A 26,052-nucleotide genomic window follows, 5' to 3' on the forward strand; every position below is an offset into this window, starting at 1 on the left:
ACACACACACACACACACACACACACACACCTCATTTCTTGAAGAAAACTTGATAAACATTATATTCCTCAGTATTTAAGCATTTTTTCCTTCCCTGAAGTGGTGGGAAAATTAAATACTTAAAAGGTTGCTTGATCATCAAATTGTTGATATAATCGTCATGCTCTCAAACAAAAGAGCTGAGCACTTTTTAAAACTGCTATTTCTACATGCGGCGAATAAAATTCTGACCAATTTAAAAAATTGTTGTGACTAAGAATACTAACACATCCTGAGTAATAATAATCCTCAAGCCAAAAACTCACAATCAAAATAATGAGATCCTTTTTCTGCCTCTGTTGCAAAACCTGTAAAATGGGATAATGCTGACACAGAGCAGATCTGAAGACTATTAAAGGTCATGAAAACAGTAAAATAGAACCTGGGCAACAATGTAATTAAATAAACAACTGATTGAACTAACTTGTTGCATGATGACAAAGGCACATCAAATAAAACTACTTTATTGTTCTACTTTATACATTTACTTGCAATGTTAGTACATGGACTACTGTATAGTCTTAAGTACATCATAAAACTTTGATGTTTTAAGGGTTTCTATAAAAAACTATTATGAATAATTTTATATGAAAACACATTTTTCATCAAAGAAAAACGTTGCCCTAAACATTAATTAGTGACTGTATTTGTCTAGCAAAAAATCATCATTAACTCTCTTCATGTAAGATAAACCTTTAAAAAACAAACTGAATGAAAATATAAGGTGCCTGTTCAAATAAATGGCATAGAATATCGTTTGGTTATTATTGTTTTGGTTATTGTTATAATAGCAAGGTAAGCAGGAATCACATATACATGTGGGCAAGTCCTGCCACTTTCTTCTGTAAGACGATAGCAGGGTATCACAGTTCTCAAGTAAAATGGTAGTCCCACTAAGATGGTACTATGGTAGTCCCACTAAGATGTGAGTCCCAATGATACACTCTGGTTCAAGCCTTCGGAGAAGTGCCATCAGCCAACATGTAGGTCCACCTGAACATTCTAGAGCCACCTGGTTTTCAAGTGATGGGCTAATCTCTATTGTCCCCAGACCATATAGCCTGAGAATTACTAGTCTTCAGACTCACTTTCATGTTCCTTCTGTGCAAAGGACCAACGTGCCTTCCACTATTCAAGGAGGATGGCGAGAAGTCAGTTGGGGGGACGACAAAAGCCAGGGGAACATGGGAATGCAGAGCAGGAAGACCAAAATGAGGAGCAAAAGACAGAATATTACACACTTTCATCATCTGGTTTTCACTCAGCCCTAACATCTAGTTGCTTAGATAACTATTTAAAGAGAAAAAAAACAAAATAGTGGTAATCAAGGAATGGTTCTTAAAAGCAGCCTGCATTAGCAACCTATTGTCTATATCCTCCTTGAAATCAAATTCATAAATTTCCTTTCCTCTCCATCTTCTAGATATTCTGTGTGCAAATGAGGCATCTCCTGACACTTTTGGAAATTAAAAAAAAATACCCTTTTGCACTGAAAAAAGAAGTCCATAATTATCAAACAAGTCACTTCTTTCTTTACTCTTAAGGGTGATCACTGGAATAGACTTTTTCATCTTGAGATTAATAATTCCCAAATATTCACCTGCAAACCTATTGCATTTATTCCTGGTCCCAGCAGCATATTCTGGTTTTTAAAACTAGCAAAACTGCCCATTGCACTGACCCAGAAGGGAACAGGAGGCAGGAAGAGGACTCACTTTCATGTACGGCTATCAGTACTACTGGCTATTTACAGAATTCTTATGTCAACAGGACCAGTAAACAAGTGTTAATATTACAAGTGGAAGCAACATCCAGAGGGAATTCAATGTAGTTAGCTGCATGGAGCAGAGCATGGAGATCGGAGAGGGAACTGTGTCAGCTCCTGGAAGCCAGCAGTCTGTGGCCATCAGCAGTGTGAAATGGAGCTGCTTCAAAGCCGACTGGGCTGTGACCTGGACAGTGCATATCCCTGAGCCCAATGAGAGAGGATCAATGACTGTGTTTGCTGGGCTCTAGTCATCCCCTTGGCTAATGAAAGCTGCACTGAAAGGCATGCTATGGGGCCTCTGGGCAGCCTGCAGCCTGGCATTAGCCGAGTTTGTTACAGCTTGGCTGGTGAGTGCACCAGGCACCAAAGGCTCCCTCATCCCCACCCCCTTCCCTCTTCTATCCCACCAACTCCCCTCTGGCTGTCTGTTTAGTGTCACTCAGTTGGGATGGATCCTGTTAAAGATCTGACGCTTAGTGAGGACTCGGAGGTGTCTGGAACGCCTGCCTCTAATCATAAACACCACAGCTGGCAATGATGTGGTCAAAAAAAAATCACCTTGATCCAGTACACATTCTCTTTGATGTCTCTGCAGCGAGTTCACTGCCCAGAGAAAAAGGTACTTTTTTTTAAACTCTGAAAAAAAAATCAAACTTGACATTCTCAAATCATAACCATATGACTTTCAATTCTATGCTTTAAAAAATTTCATATATATATGTGTGTGTCACACACACACACACACACACACACACACACACACATATATATATATATATATATATATATATATATATATATATATCTCATCACATTTTGTTCTAAGAAACTCAGAGAAGAGACATCTGACAATGATAACATGAAACAGGTTTGGAAGATAATGGCAGTTTCAGAGGAAAACACTTCCAAAAGGGAAAAAAAAAAAAGTCAGACTGCCACTACCAAAAAAGGAAGAAGCCTTCTGCCAAAGATTGCAAACTGCAGTGACCTTAAGTAAGAGACTGTAGCTGATTCAAGGGAAAATGAAAACTTTTCAAAGACAACACTGCTTGTGCTGCGCCACTGTTTATAAGTGCCTTATGCCCTCTTGCCTTTCGGGTGGCCTGGTAAACACACAGCCTCACTGTGCTTCCAGCCCCAGGCCACAGGGTTCTAATGAATATTCAGCCATATTAACATGCATTTTCTTTGTGTATTTTTTTTTTTAAATCCTACCCAGATAGGGCTGGTGTGAGCAATGTCCTTGAGTCCTTGTGATACCATGTACTGTGAGGTGCTTTTGCAAGTTAAATGCTTAGATGCCTCAATGATTATGGGGAACTTAAAAAAATCTAAACACACTTATCCCATCTTTTAAAGAAAAGAGTTTACAACGAATAACAATTATGCAAATATGAAGATAACTCAGGAGATCTTCTTACATAAACAGAGAGAAACATTACTTATTTACCATCGATGTGCATATTACATATCTGGGTACTCCACATACCCCAGGATACAGGGTGAAAACTCAAAATTCTTTATTTTTATCTGACAGCCAGTTCTTTTTAGCATACACAGTCTTAATATACAAAGAAGCATACAAAACGAGGTCGGTCAATAAGTGTCCTGCTTTTTCCTTTTTAATCCTAAAATCCAAAGTAACTGGAAAATTTTCTTATTAAGACTGTATTAAGACTGTATAATCTCTTAATAAAATGGTGAAAAATAAAAAAAAATTCACTCTGATAGTTTATTTTAAAGTTTATTTTAAGAGAGAGAGAGAACGTTCACACAAGTGTGCAAGAGGGAGGAGGAGCAGAGATGAAGAGAGAGAAAGAGAGAGAGAGAGAGAGAGGAGAAGAGAGAGAGAGAGAAAAGAGAGAGAGGAGAGAGAATCCCAAGCAGACTCCAAACTCAGTATATAGCCAGATGCGGGGCTCCATCCCATGAACCAGGAGATCCTGAGGGTCCAACATTTAACCAACTGAGCCACCCAGGCACGCCACCCACGGATAGTTTTAAAATGCTGAATTTGTCAGGAGAAAAGCATCTTTTATACTTATTGCAAATGTAGTAGAACAATCAAGGGATTCCAACTCTAAATAAAGTAAATGATAATGAGATGTTTTTGGGTTTTTTGATTCGGAAGGAAATATAGCAAAACTGCTTTAAACTGGTCAGTTGCACTGTGACACAATCAACGTTTAAGAAATCACTCTATAAATGGCACCCAGGAATGCAGCGGCAACACATGTCGTAACAATATCCAGACAAAGCCAGAAAGTTTGGATACTGCTCTGTTGTTCTAAACTGACTGAGGTTTTGCAGACTAACAACATTCCCCCATAATGATGGTGGTGTCTTTAGATTGAGATAAGATTCAAATTTACTGAGGGTTATTTACTGTTGTGTATAAGGATCTGTGTGTTAAGGAGAGAAGTGGCTGCTTGGAGGAGAGCAACTTGGCTGGGCTCACAGCTGAGAAACCTCAGGAGTTCGCATACCCCTATAAGGTAATTTCTTTCCTTTTATAAAATAGGCAAGGCAATTAAATGTTAGTCAATCTCAGAACAATGAAAGGCAAGGATATGCTAATATACACTGAAATACTGGCATTTACTGCAATATTTACCTTACTATATTAAAGTTTTGTGATATATTAAGTATAGCTCTGCCAGAAATTTTAGTCCAATTATAATCACAAGTATGTGTTTTCAATTGTACTCCTTACCAGAAAGGGAGAAAGAAGGGAAACAAAATCCTATGTGCTAAAATTTACACTGACAAATTAATTTTAATGGCACCAAAAACAAAACAAAAAAACAAAAACAAGCAAAAAAAAAAAAAAAACCCACCACCAACAAAAAAACAAACCAAAGTAAATGTATGCACCTGACCTGATGTTCTGTGGCAGAAAGCAGACTATTTTTATTTGTAGTAGTTTAAAGTTCATTAGTTTACTTCCTTCCTCCAAAACTTAGAGAGACCAAAAAAAAAGTCACTTATTTCATTTTTGAAAGAAAGTCAGCCTCGGGCGTTTATATAAACAAAGTCAAGCGAAGACTTAATGTAACTAAATAAATTTTTATCTCAAAAAGGGAATGAAGGAGTCACAGAGTTAAGTACTAAGTTTGCTAAGTTGATCAATGTGTCAAATAATTGCATAATCCTCAACCATGCCTGAGATTTGTAGACCAATCCAAAACAGCATTTGGCACAAGTATTTCATGCCATCATGTCTACCAAATCCTTTTAAAAGCTGACTGGTCTGGAAGGAACACCAACAAACTGATTATGAGGACTCACCAGTTATTTTGCAAGGATGAAATTTAGGTTGGAGGAGTGACAGAAGAGTATAGTATATTCATTATCTATTATACAGATTTCTGTGTAGCTTAAATTCTTTATAAAATTATTACAATAAAAACTAAATTTTACAATAGAAAACACACCTTTTATGCATAAAGACAATACCCCACTTTGCTGCTATTCATCTTATTCTCTTAAAATCTGTTGCATGAAGCTTAAGATCAAAGGTGTAAAAGTCGTATATTTTGATAAAACTGGAAAACAAATGTCTCATCATATAGTTTGATGCGTCCAACAAGAAAACCCCTGGTTGCATTACCAGCATGTCCTTATGTTAAGAAAAGAAGACATGCTTGCCAGAATTGTCAGATTAATCTTAAAGAGACACAAGCAAGAGCTCTGCCCCAATTTCTTTTAAACAGGATTGAATGCTCCCTTTGGTGACCTCCCTCTCAACCGTCATTAAATTGCAATACAGACTAGTGAGTAGGGCCTCTTTGTCTCTCAGACATATAACCTTCATTTGCATAATAAATCCCAGCACCTTAGCTAAGGAACAAGGGAAGAATAGATATCTGGGGTGATTCTGAGGCAAAGCCCCAGCTGAAGCAATCAAAGGCAAGGGTATAAAGTCTCAAAAGACAGGAACTCACCTTTGCTAGTAGGTTGGAGATTTTGCTGTAAATCATCCTTCATAGAAGACTTAGGACATAAACTCCCTCTTAGGATGTAGGGATTCAAAGAAGAAAAGAATGCCTTTGGACAGGAATGGGCAACCTTACATGTGGGAGAGTTTCTTGCTTTGGAGGCCTAACGAGCTCCAATGGAAGCAGCTAGACTCATGAGATAGTATATTTTAGGTAGACTGGGGGGATGCTACTAACTAAGCAAACATACAGATGACAGATCAGAAGGCTAGCCCAGGCTGTGATGGCTGTTAACAACAATGGCAACAGTAGCTGCCACTTATGGAGTCCTTATTTTGTGCCAGGCCCTCAACTACCATTATCTCTCTCTTTTTTTTTTTTTTTTTTGGTAACCCTGTAAGGTAGACAGTATCGTCTATATTTTACAGAAGGGAAAAGAAGTTCATTGATGTTAAGTAATTTTACTCAAATTCATATGTCTAGGAAGAGACAGAATTAGACTTTAACACATAATACCAAAGACTGTGCACACTCCTTCCAGGTACGTAAAGGACTGTCATCTAGGAAGAGTTGTAGATGACCATAACCATGAGATAGGTAGGGCTGGTGCTACAAACCCTGAGACCAAAATCCAAGGAACACATTATCTTCAAAAATCCTCCTTTAGGATGTCTAAAGGACAGACGTCCATCAGACATCCACAGACTTTGGCTACTATAATCTTCCATAGGATGAAGTCAGTTCCTTTCCTCTCCAGGTAAATCTCTCACACATATGAGTTCCAAGAGGCCCATGAGGAAGCATTTTCCACGTCTGAAATCTTAATAGGACCTTGAGCCAAGAGTATAACAATTATTCTGGACCATTCATCACCACCCCAAAAATATCACCTCTGCAACACACTTGGGTTTGTCCAGCTTGAAGCGCTCCTGACATAAGGGTCACAAGAAAGGGAACACATTATGTCTGTGTTCTATGATATGAATAATTTTGTGGGAGAAGGAGAGAAGCAAGAAAAGAATATCCTGAACAAAAAATAAGTTGAAGATTAAAAAACCATTAAAAGGCTAAATGTAAAATTGAATAAGAAAAGAATTGGTATAAGTTCAACTGAACAGAGCAAGAGATTCCCATTCCTCTGGAATATCGTACGTAGTTGAGTATAAAGGCATTTCTCACTATCTGTCTTGTTCCTATGTTTGGACAATTGTGGTTTAGAAGGCAAGAGTTTGGAAAGTAAGAGATACAACATTATCTGGGATAATCCAGACATATAACATGGGACAGTACAAAGGGAGATTCCTTCCAACCAACCAGCCCAATCTGAACAATTTATTTGAACTGATATCATTTTTGAGTATAGATAGCTAAAGTTCACTCACTTAGGAATAGTTATATTCTGTGACTCCAGATTCTACTGTACACGTATACATTACAGGCATATGCCATATAACTATGGGTTCCTTATACCAGACTACTTAAATAATTTTATACCTAAAATGTCCTCTGCTTAGTATAGTACAAGCATAGGTAAGAAAAAAAACAACCCAAAAACCAGAAACTCCATAGCAATTTTGAAGAATTTTTCTCCAAGAAAGACTGAATTGGGACTCTCTCTAAACATACTAATATTAGTATTGTACCCCAGCCTCTACCCAACCTACATGGATTTACTTCATTCCCACTGTAGTTGTGGGGCCATCAGCACGCCGAACAGTGAGACACAAGGAGGAATTCATTAAATCATTAGGACAATCATTAAAAACAAAATGCCAAAGGGACAGTGTTTACATTTCTTGAAGTGGCCAGGCTTCCTGGGAGATTTCTAGAAGACTCAAGATACAACATATATGGCCAACGTATCTAGAAGAGATCTGCTAGAAGCTGCTGTTTGGAAAAAAAGCGATAAAGTAGTAGAGGCTCCATCTCTCACCAACTCACCTGCCTGGTGTCCTTCCCTGAATCTCTTAGCAACCAAATCAAAACCGCAAATCAAATTTCCACCAAGAAATAGGGATTTGACTCTGTAGGAATGGGGAAATAGTTGATGATTTTGTAGTATAAGCAGTAATTTCATGACCACTTCAGTGCTTTCTGAAATAACATATTAACATGGCAGTTTCTTATTTACTTGCCAAAAATAGGCAACTGTAAATGGCTTACATCATTAGAGTAGAAAATCTAATGATTTCTGCATGTATACACATTTCTTATAATATGAAAGGGTAACGTACTTGTCTGAGGGAGGGAACAAGAATTAGCAACTCGTCAGCTATTTTATGTATGTGCCTGTGCGTTTCTAAATATGTATTTTTTTGTCATTCTTCTGGGGATTCTTTATAACACAAAATTTCTTAAAAGTGAGACTTCTTACCAACAGTAGACAACAACATTAAAACTCCATGTCATGTTTAACTAGATTTTCAAATGTTCTGGTCTTACCTTAAGTGGGAAGAAGGGGGGTAATGAGCAAACATTTTTAAACCATAGCAAGAAATCCATGTGATGACTACAACTGCTTTTAAATACTCATATTTTAGGCCTGTCTGTGACAATGCTTCTTGGAAAAAATTATAAAATTCCCTCCCCTCCAATAACATGCTCAACGTCCTCTTTTGCCAGAGGCATTCACTCATTATATAAATCAAACAAGCACACAGCACTAGACAAAAAGTGACTAGTAATGCCTGGCGCATTCCTCTGCTTGAGCTAAGATGATTTTGCTGCATTGCATGCAGATGTCAGGTATTTTAATAAAGAGCTCCATTGTGCAGGCCCCACTACTCCTCCATAGCTCCCAGCACTCCCTGTAAAGGGGGGCAGGGGGAGAGGGGAAGAGCGACAGCCATTCCAGCTGGAGCTGGAACCTCATCTGAGTCAGGAAAACCACAGCTCATAAGCAAAGAGGAAGCATAATGTTCTACAAGGACAAAACATTAGCAGAAATGTCACTCAGCCCCAGTTCCACATGTTGGCTGCCACGGCCTCTTCCTCCTAGCATGCCCGATTGATATAAATTCCATCTGCTCAGCAGCCAAGTGACAGAGAAGAAATACCGGCATCTGGTCTCCATTGCTGTCGGGTTTTTGTTCCATGTTAGACCTTAGCTAGAAACATATGAAGAGATGAAGGTGCTGGCAAACGACTAAAAGCCTGAACTGGCATAAAGGAGACTTTCTGATGCTTTTCACACTTCCCTCTGGATTTTTTACATGGAGGGGAAGGGTGTGACAGAGACCTGATAAACTAAACAGTGGGAGCCAACAGGCCTGAAGGTCATTTCATGTTTTTTAAGGTTCGGGATTTTTTAAGAGAGTTTTAATGTTAAAAACTATGAAGCACAACACTAGTCTTCTTTCTATCCATTTAATGCAACAGAAGGCAACTAAGTCACATAAGAATGTTCTACAGCAAATATTTTTTTTTCCCTTTCTCTTAAACATCCACTGGTTTGGACCCACTCCACAGGCACTTTATATTCTCCTGAGGAGCAAGCTGAAAAATGCCAAAACTTGAAACCACCAATTCGCTTTTAACCCCCAGCTGTCCAGAAAAGTATAAAGTCACCTATCAACCCTAAAACCATAAGGGGAAATTAAAGTAAGCCCCATAAACAAAGCTGGATGCCCCAACAATTCACTCCCCCTCACTTGATTATTTTACTTATTCATTTGATCAGGAGATTGAGAAAAGTAAAAAAGAACCATGAAAACAGAGGTGGTAAAAGAAAACATGGGTATTGGTTTTTCTTTTTTTCAGTGTCTATTTGCATGTTTGCAAAGCAGTAACAGTGAGAATGACTCCATTCATGTATATAACATGGGAGTATTTTTTTTTTTTAAAGACTGAGGTTAGGTCTTAAAGTTGCTTGGGCAAACAATTGTGAGGGTGAATCCTGTTAGATCCGCTTCAAAAATACGACAAAAGAGAAGACATGTATAAACTTTTTAACAAAATAGAAAAAAAATTCCAAAGGTCTCAACAACTGTACTATCTTACATCTCTGATGTTAGCTTCACCTAATGACCAAAACCAAAAACCCTGAAAGCAAAAAACACTGCCACATGGGGTTGTATTGTGAATTAAGCTGCTTCTTCAACCTCTTCCTTTCCTCTTTATCACTTTGTGAACACTTGACGTAAGAACACCATGCACAGTAAGAGAAGTGAATCATCATAAAGACAATAATATGAAATAAAATGACAAGGAAGCCAGTAGGAACAGAGTTGATGATAACCCCTTCAAGGCTGTCAATCTTGGGACTAATCACTATGGGTGCTAATGACTCAGGAATTCACAATGAAGTGCAGACTATGATCATGATCGACTGCCAGATATTCAGAAGCAGATTTACCAGAGAGCTAATGAGGCTTAAGCCTCAGGTTCCTCATTTGCCCAGGCCCTTAGTTTCAGGGAGTTGTAGAACTTTCTAGATGGAGAAGGGAAGCCAAGTTGCAACCAGGAAAGATTTCTATGAACGCATTTCTGGTAAATTCCCTAAAGAGATATCAGAAGAAAAGGGCCCGAACCTCCACGACTATAGTAATTTTGTTTTTCGGGTTGATTTCTTATTCTAAATATGCATTCATTATTGTACCTACAAATTACTAAAGGTTTAAATTAAATAACACGTTTGATAATTAGGACTCTGCTGTTTGAATATGTGATAATCATTTCAAGTGTTTTATATACTTTAAATAATCAAATGTTATTAAAATAACATCCCAGTGGATGAAAAGATAGGTAACTGACATACAACATACTTTCACTACCTCAAGAAATAAAAAATTCTGGCTGAACTGTGTTGAATAAGATGGAAACTCACTAAATAAAAATACAACATAAAAATACTAGCAGATAACAGGAACTATTTCAATTGTCTTGAAAACTGGAAGATCTTTCTAAGTCAGAGTTAAGAACCAGAAGCCAATCAAAGGTTAATAAAAGTACATGAAACCTAAAACAAAAATAAAACCAGAAAACCTCCAAGGCAAAAACAAATGAAAAACAAAAGCAAAAGAATAGTAAAAAGCTAAAGAGCTACTAAGAACAGATACTTATAGCATAAATAGACTACAGGCTAATTTCTTTAGCACGTAAAAAAGTGCTAAAAATGATAAGAAAAAGGATTTACAATGATATTAGAAATGTATAAAGGACTTGAAAAGACATTTTAGTAAAACAGAAACAGAAATAACTGATAATCATAAAAAGATAGTAAGCTTTACATCATTAAGAGAAATGCAAATTAAAACAATGCACTATTATTTATCCTCCTCACCTACAGAATGCCAAAGTTCAAAAACTTTGTTTCAACACCTAGTCTATCTGTGGTTGAGGCAATAGGCAAATAAATTATGACACATCCATACAATGTAGCTGTTAGAAAAGAATGAGGTGACTCTTTATGTGTTGATATGAAATTGTGTACAAGATATATTATTACATGAAAAATGAAAAGAACAGAATAATGTGCTCATTGTATCCTACCTCACCATTTTTATTAAACAAACAGAAACATATGTGTACTTTATATGCATAGACTATTTCCAGCACTATACCCCAATATCAAAGACTTACTTTCAACTATATCTTTTGTATAAGTTATTATTTTTAACAAACAGCATCTATTACACTTTAAAATATGTTATTACTTTAAAAATACATTCTATATAGCAGAATCAGGGTCTATCATTCTTGAACTTATAACTAAACACCTTTTTATTTATCTTAATATTTTCTGTTACTCTATCGGCCATAGAATACAGGTTGTTATAGGTATAGTTTCCCTTGCCCTTATGAAAGTAAACTGAAACACTTCATTCTGGGTTGTTGTGTGTCTCAGCTTCCCTGAGAATTTAAGATTCTCACTCCTTTAGGTCTTTTCAGATTGCTACTGCATTTAATTATAATAAGTACATAAATAAAAAATAACAAGTATATATGGGATGTGTGTGTGTCCATTTCCATACCCAAATTATATAAATGCACATATATTATGGCATTGTTCTGGGTATTATAAATTTGATCATCTTCTATTTTATTATGCTCAGTGAAATGAGAATAGCAAAGATCACTTGGAGGGTGAATCCATTTCCAATTGAAAACCTAACCAACATAATGCCTAATTGATTTACTCCTTAGAGGATTTATTTTAAAATCATAGTCTGTGTTCACAAATACTGGGATTACTTCTTTAATGCTTTTTTTTTCCTTGTGATTCCTTACTCTCTGCCATTTCCTGAGCTGTGTCTGAAGAAATCCTGTACTGCCAAGACATATTCTCAGACAAAGAAATGTAAGACATTAGTCACTCACTAAGAGGCAATAAGCAATCACAACATTTTCCTATCTGTATCCATGGTACTAGCCCAATGTATGGTAGACTGTGTATGCCCAAATAGTATATGTGTGAACTCCCCCCACTCCCCTCCCTGACATGACCATGACATGCTGAAGGAAAGTGAGTTTAAAAAACTCTTTCATTTTCCTAACACTAATTTCTTAACATTCTGTACACAGAATAGAGGCAGAAGCAGGGGAGGCAAGGAATATATACCTAATTGAAGGAACCAAAAATTGCCCAAGGACTTCTTACAGGGCAATTCCCATCCTCTGGGTTATAGCTCCAGCCTCTAATTCTTTTTTTTTTTTTTTAAGTTTTATTTTATTTTTGAGAGAGAGAGAGCACGTGAGTGAGTGAGTAGGGGAGGGGCAAAAAGAGAGGGAGACACAGAATCTGAAGCAGGCTCCAGGCTCTGAGCTGTCAGCACAGAGCCCAGTGCAGGGCCCAAACCCACGAGCTGTGAGATCATGACCCGAGCCAAGGTCGGATGCTTAACCGACCGCGCCATCCAGGCACGCCCGCCAGCCTCTAATTCTTAAGCTTTAGCTATAGACAGAGGGCCACACTCATGGATCCACTAACCAGATCAAATACACCAACCCCAACTTTGCAAACATCAGAGGATGAAGGATGATGCTACAATAGTTATGTGTAGGTATGGGATCAAAGAGACAGAAATGTTGTACTTGCTGTTGGTCCTCTTCACCACTCATCTCCCACTCCCTCACCTGCTGTTGGTCCTCTTCACCACTCATCTCCCACTCCCTCACCTACACCTGTTGCCCTGCTGTGGGGTCTAAGAGGGAGGTCTTATCATCTGTGGTTCCAAATGCAATGCTACCTTTTTCAAATTGTATGAGGTGTTCGGTTGCTTGCCTATAAAGCCCCGAAACACAACTTCCCTGCAGTCAAGGGACTCACAACAATACAGTTGCTGGGGTGACTGAATAGCTCAAGGAACCTATATAAGCTTCAAAAGCAGGCCAGAGCACCACTCTTTTGTGAAAGACAACTGATGGGTCAAATCACCAGGGAGCTGCCAAAGAGTTATTAATGGTGACAGGTACACTACCTGGGAGACAGGTTGAGAAGGGAAAAAGATTATTTATAAGCGAATAGTTAACAGCTGTACCTACTGCTAAACATTACATGGATGCCACAAATTGTAGAATTCAAATCCTGGGTTATTCAAGCACGAACAACTGCCTGTCACCCAAATGCAATGCATCGCTATAAATTAAAGAGGGAGAGATGAGCCTTTGCAAATACTGGCTTGCCTAGGAAGGCAATGTCATCCTGGAACTCAGATAAAAGGTGGAGAAAGGCTGAGATATATCATGTGGTGAATTATTGTTCTTAATAATAATGACAAATTTGCAAGAATAGCTTTATAATTTTTCCTGCGGGCTTAACAACAGAACAGATGCCAAATGCATCTTGTATCTTCAAGAGTAAGCCGGAGTTGGGAATAAGAGGAGCCTCAAGAGTTTTACTGGAATAGCAAAATGAGGGGAAAAAAAACTTCCAATGAGAAAAAGAAACTATTTTAGCTTAGAAAATAAAATTACTGTAATAACTATTACTTGAGATACTATTACTTGAGATAATTAAAAAATTTTTTTAACGTTTATTTATTTTTGAGACAGAGAGAGAACATGAACGGGGGAGGGTCAGAGAGAGGGAGACACAGAATCTGAAACAGGCTCCAGGCTCTGACCTGTCAGCACAGAGCCTGACGCGGGGCTCGAATGCACGGACCGCGAGATCATGACCTGAGCCGAAGTCGGCAGCTTAACCGACTGAGCCACCCAGGTGCCCCCACTTGAGATAATTTTAAAGTTTTATATATGAATGAAGATGACATCTGCCACTTTGATCTGAACTAATATTATTAACATTACTGTACCATGACTCTGGAGCATAAACTAAGTAGATACTATGAAAACTCTCATGTATTAAGAAAATCAAGAGTGGAAGTTATTCTTTCTCAAGTCAATGTTCTGAAAAGCCTGGAAGCTCAATATATATTGAGTTGGAAATCTATGAGAATAAATATTCTCAACGTATTTTTATATTTCATTTTTATAGGATCTGAAAATTCCTACGATCATATGTATTCTTCTACCACTACTGAACAAGAGCTGTCAAGAGAAGGAAAAGAAAAAAATTAAGAGCAAAAGTGATACCTAGGGACCAGTCTCATTTTAGAAAACAAAGGAAGTCATATATTGTTAATGGAGTATAAATTCAGACAAATTTTTTGGAAAATACATAGCACATACTAAGTGAATAACTGCAATGAATACACCTACTCCTACCTTTTCTCCATAACTGGGTCTTTGTTGTTGTTTTTCTCCATGGTAACTGTTAAGAGGCGGGGTGGGGGGGGAGGGAGAGAACAAAAGGAATACCATATGCAAGCTGTGCATGCTATTTATTATTTGTGTAAGGAAATAAAAATAATACTTATATGTATACACTTAGAGACCATCTCTGTAAGGATCTACAAATACAAGCAACTAATAAAAGGGAGTGCATAACTGAGCAGATGGGTGGCATGGAGTAACTAGGTGTTTTATTACCTATTCAAACTAGAATTGTTTTATAAGTCTCTACGTATTGACCTGACAATTCTTTTTCCACCTAGCTATTCTACAAATACTCTAACATATGCAGCAAAACACTCATATAAGGATACTTCCTAAAACAATGTTTGTAAAGTCAAAACAATAAAAACAACCCAAATATCTTTAAATAAAAGATTAAATAAATTGCAGTGCATCCATACAACAGAAAAATACCAGGAGGTGAAAAAGAGTGGATGAGATCTACATATACCAACATGGAAAGAGGCTCATATTAGTTTCCAAGAGCTGCTGTAAAATATTACCACAACCTTATGACTTAAAACAATAAAAATTTATTTTCTCACATCTCTGGTGGCTAGAAGTAAAAACTCAAGATGTTGGCAAGGCTGAACTCTCTTCGGAGGCTCTGGGAGAGAGTCTGTTCCACACCTCTCTCTTGCCTTCTGGTGGGTGCTGGCAGTCCTTAGCTCACAGGCACATCCCTCCAATCTCTGTTCCCATCTTCACCTCACTTTCTCCTCAGTGTATATTTTCCCCTGTGCGTATCTGTCTCTAATCTCTCTTGCCCCTCTCTTATAATGATACCTATGATGGTATCTATAGCCAGCCCACTCAGATAATCCAAGATTCTCTCTTCATCTCAAGATTCTTTTAAAAATTTTTTTTAATGTTTATTTTTGAGAGAGAGAGAGAGAGAGAGGAGGAGGAAGGGCAGAGAGAGAGGGAAACACAGAAACCGAAACAGGCTCCAGACTCTGAGCTGTCAGCACAGAGCCCTACGCAGGGCTTGAACTCATGGACCAGACCACAAGATCAGGACCTGAGGTGAAGTTGGACACTCAACGGACTGAGCTACCCCGGGCGCCCCTCTCATCTCAAGATTCTTAATCACATCTGCAAAGGACCTTTTTACAAACAAAGTAACATTATTTGGGCGATGGATAGCAGAGGGCAGGCTGTTTATTGGTCTGTCACAAAGACTAGGCTATATCATTAAAATTTTGAACAGTAAGCTCTAAGATATACAGAATTAACCACTTTATTAAAATTAGTAAGAAGAATTAATTTGCACTATACTTGCATGGAAATATATGGCCAATTCACTAAATAACTAAAATAGGGGTTGTCTCTGGGAGAAGGGGGTAGGGACAGCTTTCATTCTATGAATTATGTATTACAGCAATGTTTGAGTTTTTAAATCAAACTTGTATTCCTTTCATAAGCAAACAGGAACACATATTTAAAAAGACGCTCTGATATATTTTGACATTTCCCCAAATTATCTTACTTAACTGTATAATCTTTTTGGTTACTGTTGAGGAAAAAGGGTTTCATCAAATATTTATAAAGAAGATAATTACCAATTGTTAAGTGAAGTAAAATTTTATAAATAGATATTAGATCATAATTTTCAAGTACAATATTTATAAAATAGACTGCCAAAGTTTCTAAGAAAGAAAGGTTTATACTTGACCTGACTTTCTACAAATGCCTGACAATTATTCCATTAAAAAAACAAAACAAAACAAAACCGAAACCCAAATTTTATGACCTCTCCCTCAAAAGCAGATTTTTAAAGCATTTCTAAGGTTGACTATGTACAGGCATGAACCACTAAAGTGCTGCTACTTGTGTATCTTTCCTTTGGCATAATTCTTCCCTTTGCATGGATTCTCGACTGAATGAACATAGCTTCATCTTCAAGTTTTCTTCCACCTACAAAATTCAGTGATAGTATTTTCACCTTACTGAAACATTCTGGAACAAAAGTTCCAGGGGCATCTGGGTGACTCAGTCTGTTAAGCAACCGACTCTTGATTTTGGCTCAGGTCATGATCTCATGGTTTGTGAGTTTGAGCCCTGCACCAGGCTCTGTGCTGACAGTGCAGAGCCTGCTTGGATTCTCTGTCTCTCTGTCCCTCCCCTGCTCTCTCTCAAAATAAATAAAACATTTTTTTTTTAAAGTTCCAAAAGTCCTTGTACATTTCTCTTTTTTTCTTCCCCCTTCCAATGAAAAAGCTAAGCACTAAGCACTATGCTAAGCACTATTAAAGTCAACTGGGGTTCCCTAGGGTCTCTTTCTCAGGCATCTATAAAAATTGAGCAACCTTTTCTCTGTCTCAAAGAGAAGGCGATGATGAAGATGAGCTTTTTTACAGAAAAGATTACATCGTGCTAAGCAAATCTGTCAAGAGTAGGGAAGGCACTTAATATAGGGCAAATAGAAACCGTAACAAGAGAACTGCCTGTATTAATTTCTCTCATTCATTGCCACAAGTCTACAAAATGCCTACTGTGTGAAAGGTTGTAACACAAACCATGGTGTATGTTGTAAACTGTGTGGGCAGAACTTCTGGTGTCTGAGAATCTGAAGAGAAATGAGTTCACTAACAGCAGACTGTTGCTCTGACGTGAGGTGGGCCAGCAAGCTGAGGCACGAGAAGATGCAGGAGCAGGGCAAGAGTTGGACAGGTGTCATGCAGAAAGGGTTCTATGGTCAGGGCTCACAGTGCCTGGTAATTATGGATACTGTCAGATCTGCCAAGAGACATATGTAGCAATGAGCAGGGAGGGGTTGGGGGAGGCTGGCATATTACGAAACTTGCCACCCACCTCCCACTGGCACTATCAGTTTCATATGCTCTATTAAAGACAATCAAGGGTTCCCAGCCTCCCCTGAGATCAAGAGGAGATGGTGATTATGAAAATAATAACACTTTTTAAAATTACTAAATGTTCCAAGGGAGCTTTGAGCTTTACTTCTGACAGTGTTAAACACTCACAGGCAGGAAGGTAAAAAACAAAAACAAACTAGGAGACCACAGTAGCCTCAGTCTGAAAGGCCACTCCAGGGCTACTTAAGCCAAACACCCTCTGTGAGTTCAGTGGTTAAGCGATTCCCTCCTCTCGGTGGCATTCCAAAGGCATCTCCTTCACAAGTGCAAAAACAAGCAACTGGCACAAAGACGTTACAGCAGATTTCTGTTTGAGACTATGTTCCTGAGAAAATAGCAAAAATAGCAAAAAGAAAGAAGAGAAAAGCTTTTCTTTCATTTATTTTTTTTTAAACAAAAACTGCCTAGAGAGACTGGCTTGTGAAGCCAAGTTTTTTAAAGTACAAGTGTAATTTACTTTTATATAAACATAACTTCACAGAGCTATCAGTGGGTTCCATTTCAGTGAAAACAAACAAAAAAAAGAAGCTGCAAAAAATAATTATAAAACATATGGTGCAAACCCCGGCTGTGTTTATTTTATGACAGTTAACATTATTTACAGTGTGATCTGGTCAGAATTAATACTCAAAGGGTTATACACAAAATATGCCCAATTTTTCTTCCTAACCATGCTTACCAGCAGTTTTGTCAACCTATCTAAATGAACTTGTCTAGAGATCTTTTGTATTCCCCCAAAGAATCAGTTGTATTTTTAACATATTATTTTATTCAAAATACTTGAGTAATACTATAAGCTGCCAATAGCAATACAGGAAGAAACTCGCCCTCTCTCTTCTTTTTAAATAACAAGAAAGTTTGACAAAGTGCACTTAAAAGTCTGCCTTTAGTTGCATCAGATTCTTTCATTGTACACTGTTCATTCTATTACCTCAGTTGGTAATGTATATTAACAATTTAAAGGCATTCCAGTTTATTTTCTTTTGTAAGTACAAACTACTACTTCATGTTATACATTATCAATATATCCTGTTGAGAAAAAGTAATGCAAATAGCTTATCCTTGCTCTTGGAATGGCTTTTGGAGGTCCTAACTATACAATCTGCCAAATGGGAAGTCAAGATAGACCTTTTTCCTTTTAATGTTTAACTGAGAGGTATGTAATAGCCAAGAGACACAGAAACAGAAAAAGAAAGAATTAAAAATAATGCTTGCATTGAAAGTCTTAAATCTTTTCCCAGACCTTTTATTAAAAGATTCCAGGATTTTATTTCCATTCAAGCTTTATATTAATATATATATCAGTATTTATGGGACCAGGTGGTATTTAGTAATTCAAGCTAAAAGAGAAAATGGCTGCCTTCCTCCCTGGGCACACAGACAACACAAGGTATCCTTTACCACAGAGGGTACAGACCAAACCTATCTTCTCAGGCCTACCAATCCTTCTCAGGATTTAAATGGAGTGGTGTGGGGGCGCCTGGGTGGTTCAGTCGGTTAAGCGTCCGACTTCGGCTCAGGTCATGATCTCGCAGTCTTTTGAGTTTGAGCCCCGTGTCAGGCTCTGTGCTGACAGCTCAGAGCCTGGACCCTGCTTCCGATTCTGTGTCTCCCTCTCTCTCTGCTCCTCCCCCGCTCACACTCTGTCTCTCTCTCAAAAATAAATAAGCATTTAAAAAAAAAATTAAAAAAAAATAAAAAATAAATGGAGTGGTGTGCTGAAGCCAACTCGCACAGGTCCATGAGGGCACACCGTTAAAGGTTCAGGAATTTTTTAAGGTGGTTGTCAAAACACAGGCATTATTAATAATTAAATTGCATAAACTTACAATTAAAGAAAATATATATCTTTTAAAGTTTATTATTATTTTAATGTTTACTTTTGAGAGAGAGAGAGAGAGAGAGAGAGCGCGCGCGAGTGAGCGCGCAAGTGGAGGAGGGGCAGAGACAGAGATGGAGAGAGAAAATCCATGCAAAGCCAGATGTGGGGCTTGAACCCACAGAATTGTGAGATCATGACCTGCGCTGACGTTGGACGCTTGACCTACTAAGCCACCCAGGCGCCCTTATTTATTTTGAGAGAGAAAGCCAGAGAAAAAGCCCGAGCAGAGGAGGGGCAGAGAGAGAGAGGGAGAGAGAAAAAATCCCAAGCAGGCTCCGTGTGGAGCCCAATGTGGGGCTGGAGCTTACAAACTGTGAGATCATGACCTGAGTGGAAATCAAGAGTCTGATGCGTAACTGACTGAGGCACCCCGGTGCCCCTTAAGGAAAATATATTAAAAATAATGGTAAATAAAAATAAATAAAAATAAAGGCAGTCAAAACTCATCACTTGTAATTATCTGACCACATTTTACAATTATCTGTGCTTTAATGTACTTCTGTTTACATTTCCACATGTTTACATGTGGAAATACTGTAGAAGAGTGTGTTACTGTACCTCTCATCTCAAACCCATGTTTGATGGCTTGGTGCTGATGGTCTAAAATCAGCCATGGTGGGATATTTTGGCCATAGATATCAACAAACACCGTGATTCAAGTCTTTTTTATTTCTTAATTTAGAGAGTTGTAAAGCATTTACCAACATACCAACATCCAGCTTCTTCTGAATAATAGATGACTGTCTAGTGTCAAACTTAGACTTCATTTAAAAACACATTCATTTAAACTTCATAATCCTATCTGTACTCATTTGGGAAGGAGAAAAAGAAAAGACAGATAATTTTGGTATGACAGATTTTTAAAAATAACTATAAATTTTATCTGGATCACTTATTTTTATGAAGCCTTGTAAAACATAACATGGAGCATGATTTCCGGATATGAAAAACATTAGATATGACAAATGAAATATACGGTTTGTGCCTCAGACAGGAAACATCCTGCACAGCCTCTAGAAACAAACACAAAGATTAAGTCACAGGAACACAATTTTTTTTTTTTAATGCCTGGAGTATTCTGGGTTCATAATAAATTAGTAAATGAGATTCTAGCCATTGCAACTCTTTTCTTGTTTTTTTAAAAAAAACTGTCAACTGATGTATGGTATAAATACACCTAAGGAATAAAGCACAAGAGTCAAATAATTCTGAATTGAAGCCAATGAAAAAACGACAGCTTATAAGGTCTTGAGATGTAAGAAAAATTTACAGATAAATTACTTTTGCTTAAACATGTAGCAATATCTGTTAAGATGAAAATCAGGATGAATCAAATACTCATATTCTCAAAACTAAATCTGGATAGGAATAAAAATCTGCCTATTTATATTACATCATACATCCACAATCACATTCTTTCAATCTTTGGTTTATAGACTTAAAACAAACATTACATTTTTCAACATTACTGCTATTTGTAAATCATCTACTAGAAGGAAATATATTGAAACTAAATAGCAAACCATTAGGAAATCCTACAAATGCCAACAAGAAGAAGAAAGGCAGGATAAATATTACTAGAGTTAAAATGAGTGTTTTATAGGTCTTCCTATAGCAGCTGGCAAAATTTTATAGAAGTGAATTTTATTAGAGAGAAACACAGTCTAAAAATCAAATTTTAAGACAGCCATTCTTATGAGTAATATAGGAGATTTCAATGTAACTATAAAAAATGGAAGTCTGATTTCTCTCTCTAAGGATACAAATCTAGATAATAGAGATAGACTTTGATTGTGACCATCAAATAAATCAATAATTATGCAAGTGCTTTTTACAACAGACCTAAACAAATAATTATTATTTAAAGATAAACATTACACAATGCAAAGAAGTCTAGTTGTGGTATCAGAACAGCCAAATTTGAGTACTCAGTTTGGGATGCTGCTAAGCTTTTTCACTATTATAAAGTGTAAGTTTTAGCTTAATAACCTATAAAACAAAATTAATAAAACTTACTCTATCTGTTCCATAGGTTTCCAAATTAAATGGATCACTACATGTGAAATCCCTTTGTGAGCTTCAAGTGCTAAGGACCCCAAGAGCCAATTAACAGGTTCTTGTTACTCTATTTATCATCTGGTGGCTGGCAGAGCCAACTACTCTGAATTAGGAGGAGAATATTTCTTCCTTGATTTAAGACTGTGGAAGCCTTCTTGTTTTAGTTTTACAATAATTGTGATTGGCCATGAATGAGAGAATCATATAATAGTAATTCAGGAATGGAACACCTAACTATGCAATCTAATTCTACCTGATTTATACCCATGGCTGCAAAATTACATTACCTTAATAAAAAAAAATGAGAAAAATATTTTTAAAAACATGTCTTTCTTCCTTTTTCATTTTCCCTTACCTTATCCTCTCTCTTCCTTAACTGATCGCAATATAAAATTAAAATCTATTTTATAGTTACTTCTTATGTACAACAATTTATGTACACTCATCTTAAATGATAAATTTCATGCTTTTCTTCCAGAAGCAAATCAGGTGCTGAAGTTTTTTTTTTTTTTTTCTCCAACTATCTCTCTTAGAGGCAAGTCACATCCCTTAACAAAAAACAACAAAAGTACTCCATCCATGTATCAAAAGAACAGAAAAACCACGACCAAACTAATTTTCTATTCACTTAATAGGAAGATGGCTTTTATGTATTTTCATAAATAATCTAGACATGATTTCCTCAAAAAATTCATAATTTGGAGGAGTTAAACCTCAGATTATGAAGTGAATAACTGAAAAAGAAGCAAAACTTTTGTCCTTTCACTCTGAAACATGGAGCATAAAATGGTTAAGAAAGGAATGTTGTTGTCACCAAATTTTAAACTTTTGTCAAAGTTGACATAATTTGAAATATAAAAATAATCTCAAAGAAACACAAGTAAATATTAAGTTCTCAAAAATCCTAGGTAGATGTTCAGTTCTGGGAAAGGAAACTAGGAAATCCAAACTTTTGGACTTTTTGTTTATAGCAAAGTTGCCCATGTGCTTTTTAAAAAAATGAGAGGAAGTGCTTCTCGTCATTTAATCATCTTTGCAAGGCTGATGGTAAAGAAAGCGCTGGGATGTGGCCATGAATTTTAAAGAAATATGTTAAAAAAATAGAAATTTCAAAGATGTAGTCTCATTTCATTAATGTTTCTGGACAGCAGAGTAGGAATTAAGAAGCTGCACAGACGTCTTATATTCACTGCAAACATAAATAGGTCCAAAACTCTACCAGGTCCTTACATTCTCACAAACCCAACCCTGAATCCTGGAATCAATCTATGAGCACCTTCTCTCTCCCACACCTACTGAATCTAGTCAGCAAGTGGTTTTATCTAACCCTGCTATTTAATCTCCCTGCCACTACCCCAATGCCAGGCTTATTTCTACTTGAACTACTGTGACAGCTTCCAAACTAGACAGCCTGGCTCAGGACTCCCTCCTGGTTCCACACAGATAAGACTACCAAATGGAGCTTCTTAAGACACTAATCTGGTGATTGATTATTTCAGTACTGACTCCCAAATTGCTCAGGTTTCCTTGCATGTCCTGGAGTACTCATCTCCCATTCTGGCTCTGAGCTTTGCTATGTGATTTGTTCTGGTCAATGGGATACTAGTAAACATGAAGTAAGATTCTCATTAAAAGTGCTTGCACATGTGGACTTTCCCTCTTCTGCACTCTTCAGAACCCTAAATTATCTGCATGTGGAACAAGACCAGGCTAATGGGCTCAATGATGAGATATAACACCTACCTACTTCCATTGCCCCAACTAACAGCCTGTACCAACCAGACAGCAAGATGTGTAAATTAGGCCATCCTAGATCGAAGAGCCCACCTTCCTTCCTCACCCCATCAATGTACCAGTTTACTGCAGAACTTCCCAATTGACCCACAGACTTGTGAACAATAATAAAATGGTGGTGATTTTAAGCCACAAAGTTTGGGGTGGTTTGTCATGCAGCAATGAATACCCAATATACTCATTACTTACTTCAAAAGAATCAACTTCCTATAAGATAAAAACTCTTTAATCTGCCAATAAATGCCCTTGTTCCTCTGGTTCTATCCCACCTTTTTAAAATTCTCCAAATGCTCCTCTAGATTATTCCATATTTCCGTCTTTCTGATTTTCTTAAGGGCATATAACATTGTGTAAAAGTACAAAATGATGATGAAATTTTATAAAGGCCATCTAAAATACCCAGTGAGAACTTTCTTATTGTGAAGTCTGGTTATGTTCTTTTCTGCAGAAGGTCTTAAAATAAAATCACTAATAAGCTGATGTGTATGGATTTTTAAAAATATCTAAATATGTGTTTCTTAACTTCACAATTTAAAACTCACAAAACACAGACTTTTGTTTTTGTGTTCAACTGTTTTCCTTTCTTTTCATAAGCATGAATTTCAGAGCTTATTTGATATGAAGAAAAAAATACTCCTTTTTCTCTTAGAGTCTCATATTTAAGCCCTGTCCGAAGAAACTATAACATTAAATAAGGCTCTGTTTATATCCCATAAATATCATAAAGAATTCTAACTCAAGCTAATACTCTAGTTCACATGAAAAAGATGAATCTTCACATTTTTCTTCTTTCCCCCAAAGATCTATTTGGGGAAGAAATGAGAAAAATTTGGAAACATTTTCTAAGCCAAATTTTGGGTTCTGTTCTAAACAAAATTATTATTAACAAAATAAATTTTCATGTTTGTGTTACCTGTCTGTTTTATGCACTTAACTATATGCTCCTCAAATTTAATTCAGTTATAAATAGTGGGAATTCATTCTATTTAATATATTATTTTAATCAAAACTAAATATTTAAAGTATGACTCTTAACATAGTAGCATCTACCAAACTCACTAACTTCTATCGAGTAGGAAAATACTTCTTTTTTTTTTTTTTTTTTAATTTTTTTTTCAACGTTTTTTATTTATTTTTGGGACAGAGAGAGACAGAGCATGAACGGGGGAGGGGCAGAGAGAGAGGGAGACACAGAATCGGAAACAGGCTCCAGGCTCCGAGCCATCAGCCCAGAGCCTGACGTGGGGCTTGAACTCCCGAACCGCGAGATCATGACCTGGCTGAAGTCGGACGCTTAACCGACTGCGCCACCCAGGTGCCCCGGAAAATACTTCTGAATATGTTTAGAGGTTCCAGACTTAACAAAATTATATAGAATTTTCAACTACTCTAGATAGCAAAAGCTTTATATACCATTCATACGTTTATTCTGTAGGAAATATGCTTTAATTCTATGAATGTCATTTCAAAAAGAATACATATGCAATGACTATAAGCACTACTTTTCAATATATATTATAGATGTCTGGTATCATTCTATGCAAAAGTACATTCAAGTTCCTTGTATCTCACTCAAAACACTGTGGTAGTATTTACAAAACCTATACAAACTATCTTATATTTAACATTGTACATTATTATTCTTTCACAGTATTGCTGTAAATAAGTGGTTAGCAGTAAAAGATCTATGTCCTCCATGACTTCCTCAGTGTTTATGTAATATTTACCAAGTGAAACTGATTATATGGTATATATCTCAAAAAATGAAAGAAAGAACCCTGTAGAAAAATAACACCTTACTATTGTCACCACATAACAGTAGTGTTTAAGTACTACCATCCTGTATGAAGGTTTAAAGACAAAAATAGTAAAATTAAACCTATAATAATTAGGGGACACATAAAATAAGAAAGATGTAAAATAGGATATAAAGAACATAAAATATGGGGGGAGTAGTAGTAAAAATGTACAGTTTTGGAATGTGTTCAACTTTAAGCTGCCATCAAATAAAATACACTATTATATACACAGGATTATATATGTGAACCTCACAGTAAATATCAATCAAAAACTTATAGTAAATATGCAAAAGAAAATGAGATAGGAATCTAAACATAACACTACAGAAAATAATTAAACCACAGGGAAGAGAGAAAGAGAAGTTGAAAAGAATAGAGAGGAACTGCAAAACCAGCCAGAAAACAATTTATAAAATGGCAATAAGTACACGGCTATCCATAATTACTTTAAATGTAAATGGACTAAATTCTTCAATTGAAAAACACAGGGTGGCTGAATGGATTAAAAAAAAAAAGACCCATATATACACTGCCTTTAAGAGACTTAGTTCAGAAGTAAGTACATACACAAACTAGAAGTGAAGGGATGTAAAAAGATATTCCATGCAAATGGAAATGAAAAGAAAGTTGGTATAGCTATACTTGTATCAGACAAAACAGACTTCAAAACAAAGACTGGAATAAAAGACAAAGAGGGGCACTACACAAAAGAGTTAATCCAACAAAAAGTATACAATATTTATAAACATATATACAACTATTATAGGAGCATCAAAATGTATAAGCAAATAATAAACAGACCCAAAGGGAGAAAATGACAGTGATACAACAATAGCAAGGGAAATTAACACTTCACTTACACCACTGGAAAAATTATCTAGACAGAAAATCAGTAAGGAGACATTGGCTTTAAACAACACCCTAAACCAGATGGTTTTAATAAATATATACAGACCATTCCATCCAAAAGTAGCAAAACACACATTCATCTTAAGTGTACACGAAACTTTCTCCAGGATAGATCACACGTTAGGCCACAAAACAAGTCTCAATACGCTAAAAAAGACTGAAATCCTATCAAGTATTTTTCTTTTACCATAATTATATAAAACTTCAGAAATCAATTACAAGAAGAAAACTAGAAAGGCTATGAATAGAGATTAAA

General features: G+C 36.7%; 1 protein-coding gene and 1 long non-coding RNA gene across 16 annotated transcripts in view; both read right to left on the minus strand.

Moving 5' to 3' along the window:
- Nucleotides 1–24,171, minus strand: part of LOC147574823 (uncharacterized) — a 31,815-nt gene extending 7,644 nt beyond the window's left edge. The window contains exon 1 of the long non-coding RNA XR_015243562.1: nucleotides 7–24,171. This is a non-coding gene — a long non-coding RNA (uncharacterized LOC147574823). The remainder of the gene's footprint in view (nucleotides 1–6) is intronic.
- Nucleotides 1–26,052, minus strand: part of BNC2 (basonuclin zinc finger protein 2) — a 440,387-nt gene that overhangs the window by 91,081 nt on the left and 323,254 nt on the right. The window lies entirely within an intron of this gene.

The sequence above is a fragment of the Puma concolor genome, chromosome D4 (assembly GCF_028749965.1).
Source record: "Puma concolor isolate L17-30 chromosome D4, mPumCon1.1.hap2, whole genome shotgun sequence".
In the NCBI taxonomy this organism is placed as follows: Eukaryota; Metazoa; Chordata; class Mammalia; order Carnivora; family Felidae; genus Puma; species Puma concolor.